We start from the raw sequence: 3357 nt of genomic DNA on the forward strand, positions 1-3357 counted from the left end.
CTGCTGTCCCCCACAAACCTGATTCCCTCGGCCCTTAATGCTGCTCAGTGCCACCAATAATGGCATGCACCCACCCTCTAAACCCGCCGTTAATCGCCTATATCCCCCTTCACAACAAGACACTCCACATTCAACACTAATCACCAACATAAGCCCCCTATTCAAATGCCAACCTATTTCAACATTTTAAGAAAAAGCCTGAGATAAGTGTTGCAAGCTAGAGACTATCGAAGAAAACATCAAGCAGGAGCTAGGTTACATTGTCAGAAGCAAGAAGCTAACACTCTCAAGATGTGCTTAGATGAAGATGAGCTCACCATGACCATCTTTGCTATCGTAATTCCTATTATGGTGGCATCAATCATATTGTATATCCTTGTAATGCACCCGCTACCCTACGAGAGGCCCTGAGATAGTTGTTGAAATAAGAAGAGTTGAATAAATATTCAAGTTTTGCGAATTATTCAAATTTCGAGGGCATAGGGCCTATCCACAACTTGACTACGCATGATTAAGTTATTTCTTACATTCACCAAATAAATAGCGGCGCAATTCCTATACCAGCTATATTGTGATGCAAGGTCCTTTGCAATTGTTATTGTGGTTAAGTTTTTACGTAGCTAGCTTGTTCTGTTCTCACTCAATAGGGCATGACAATTTATAGAGTGTGCTAAGCTGAATAGTGACCTATCAATGCAAGCTAGCAATCCCTCGATAAGCCTCTACGGCGCTGACAGCTGGTGCACCAGAGGCCGACCGATGCGGCCGCAGATCTGGAGAGAGGGAGATGGAGAGGAAGAGAGAGAGGCGCCGCCGGGCCCCCCACGCCATTGGCCGGCCTGGCCAGCCGGTGCGCTGCCGCCTCATCCTATCTGCCTAGATGTGCGGCCGCGTGGAGAGAGAGGCAAAGAGAGAGGAGGTCGAGAGCAGAGAGAGGGAGGAAGGAGGCGTAGGGGGAAAATTCACCCACAGCTCACAGATGCACACACGTAGTAGCAGCAAGCATACAAGCAAGCAAGTGTCAGCAGTGCACCCGCACACACAAACAAAAGCTTATGCATGCATGCAAAGCAAGCAAGGCCCCAGCAGCATGCACGCATGCGTGCTGACCACCATGATTAGGCACCGGCCATGCATGCGGAGAATCCACCGTCCCCTGCTGCGCGCCACCGTCCATTTGCGTGTCACGTACAATCACCAGGGAAGCCCTACTTCATTGAATGAATCCACTTGTTTCATCTATCCACTGCCGAATGCACGATGAAAGACTGATTGTGACGCTCTTCATCTGAGTCGTGGAATTTTATCTAACGCACCAACTAAATAGAACATACGTGGACACCCTAGAATAGTCTACCAGCTAGCTAGAACATTGTAGACTTTGTCTTTGGTTACATGACACACGACAGGTAATCTCAATATATCCATTTTGAAATTTGAAATAGACACTGTTTCATCTAAGAACAAAGAAGCCTTCTCATTCTAATTCTGATCCTTTAAGCTATTTCCTTGCTGCTGCTTCTCATTGCAAATCTGAAATGTTCATCATCATCCATAGCAAATACTAGTAGTTTGATTCAGGAATTCACATCATAACTCACAAATAAGGTCATTGAGCCTTTTTCAATTTAATCAAAACCTATATCAAAGGAGAATCAGAATGCATTATACAACCATTTATAGAATTATACCCACTCTATGGCTACCTTTGTGTGTTATCCATTTATCCTTGTATGTTTGTTCTCCCCCTCCATCTAATCTAATATAGAAAACCACCCAAGTCTGGCACCGTCAATCAAACAATCCAAAATATAGACTAGACCTGAGCAATCTCAATCAATCCATTTCAAAATTTGAAAAAGACACGTTTCATCTCAAGAACAAAGAAGCCTTCTCATTCTGATTCTGATCCTTGAAGCTTTTTTCTTGTTGTTGCTGCTACTCGTTGCCATTGTCATGCTGCAAAGCATCGGGCACCCACCAAGCTCTGATGGTCTTGTCAAGGCTCCTATTGTAGACCATGCATTCATTAATGAGCCTGCACTAGGATGCCTAGATGCATTTTACAGGGCCCTCGTGGCCTCCAATGATGCCCACCTTGGCCAGGTTGCCACCGCTCTATCGGCGCCATAGGCCGATGGTCTTGTCGGCGGAGTCGGTGTAGAGCAGGTCCCTGACGACACAGAGGCACAGCACTGCCATGTCGTGCGCCTTCACATCACACATGAGGGTCCAGCGCGCGGCGGTCCTACTGCCGAGGCGGTCCCAGCCAGCCACGTGGCCGTCGGAGCCCGCGGCATAGACCTGGCAGCCGGCGGCGGCAACAGCGAGCGCGTTCCAGGACATGCCATCGAGGGTGATGAGGATGCCCTAGAGGAAATGTGATGCCTTGCCCTTCTCCCATGCCTTGACACGGCCATCGGTAGAGCCGGAGTAGATGACGCCGGCATCGGCGGTGACAACGTTGACGGCGTCGTCATGGGCGCAGATGGACTCGAGGCACTTGAGGTCAGCGATGCGCCAGACCTTGAGCGTGCGGTCCTAGGAGCCCAAGTAGAGCAGCGTGGCGTTGTACATGGTGGCGACGACGGCGAGGCAGGAGATGCTATCAGCGTGCTTGATCCAGAGGCTGTCCTAGTGCGCAGAGAAGACCCTCCCACCCGTGGCTACCAGCGCCTTGATAGAGCCGCCGTTCTCATCGTGGCCGAACCGCGTGAAGCGCCATAGGTCGGGTTGCTGCCATGACATGATGTCGCCGCCCATGGACGCGCTGAGCAGGAACTCCCCATAGAGCGAGAGGCTAGAAATGGAGCCCACGTGGTCCCATAGCACCGCCAGCGCCTTGCACGGGCCCTATGGCTGTGGCGGTGGCATCGTGGCGGGCGGCGGGGAAGCGGAGTGGGGTGAGGAGGAGGCAGAGGTGGTGGAGGAGGAGGAGGAGGAGAAGGATGCGAAGGAGGTGGAGGAGAAGGAGAGCTCACGGCCGGAGGTGTAGGTCGCATGCACGTCCTCCATGGGCCACCCCAGCATGCGCCCCATCGCCCTCGCCCCCGCCCCCGCCCCCATCCCCACGACCGCCGCCGGCTTTGGCTGCGGCTGCTGTGGTGGCGGCGGGGCCTGCTGGTACTGCTGCTGCGTATGCATCTATGGCGGCGGCGGCGGCTAGGTCTGGGCCTTGGGTAGGGTCGATGAGGCCGGCTGCTGCTCGGCGGCGGGGCGGTTGTAGCGCGATGCACGATTGCCCAAGTTTGCAATAGGACAATGCCGCGGAATAAGAAGCTGATGGGCACCAAGTTTGAAAAAGATATCTGAATATCTGATGAACTTTTACTAAGCTACCTTCCTGGTGAGGAAAGC

General features: G+C 52.1%; 1 pseudogene; it reads right to left on the reverse strand.

The window, feature by feature from the left end:
• Nucleotides 1-1725: 1725 nt before the first annotated feature.
• On the reverse strand, nt 1726-3144 carry LOC136488676 (protein JINGUBANG-like; annotated as a pseudogene).
• Nucleotides 3145-3357: the final 213 nt, after the last annotated feature.

The sequence above is a fragment of the Miscanthus floridulus genome, chromosome 10 (genome assembly GCF_019320115.1).
Source record: "Miscanthus floridulus cultivar M001 chromosome 10, ASM1932011v1, whole genome shotgun sequence".
Taxonomy (NCBI): domain Eukaryota; kingdom Viridiplantae; phylum Streptophyta; class Magnoliopsida; order Poales; family Poaceae; genus Miscanthus; species Miscanthus floridulus.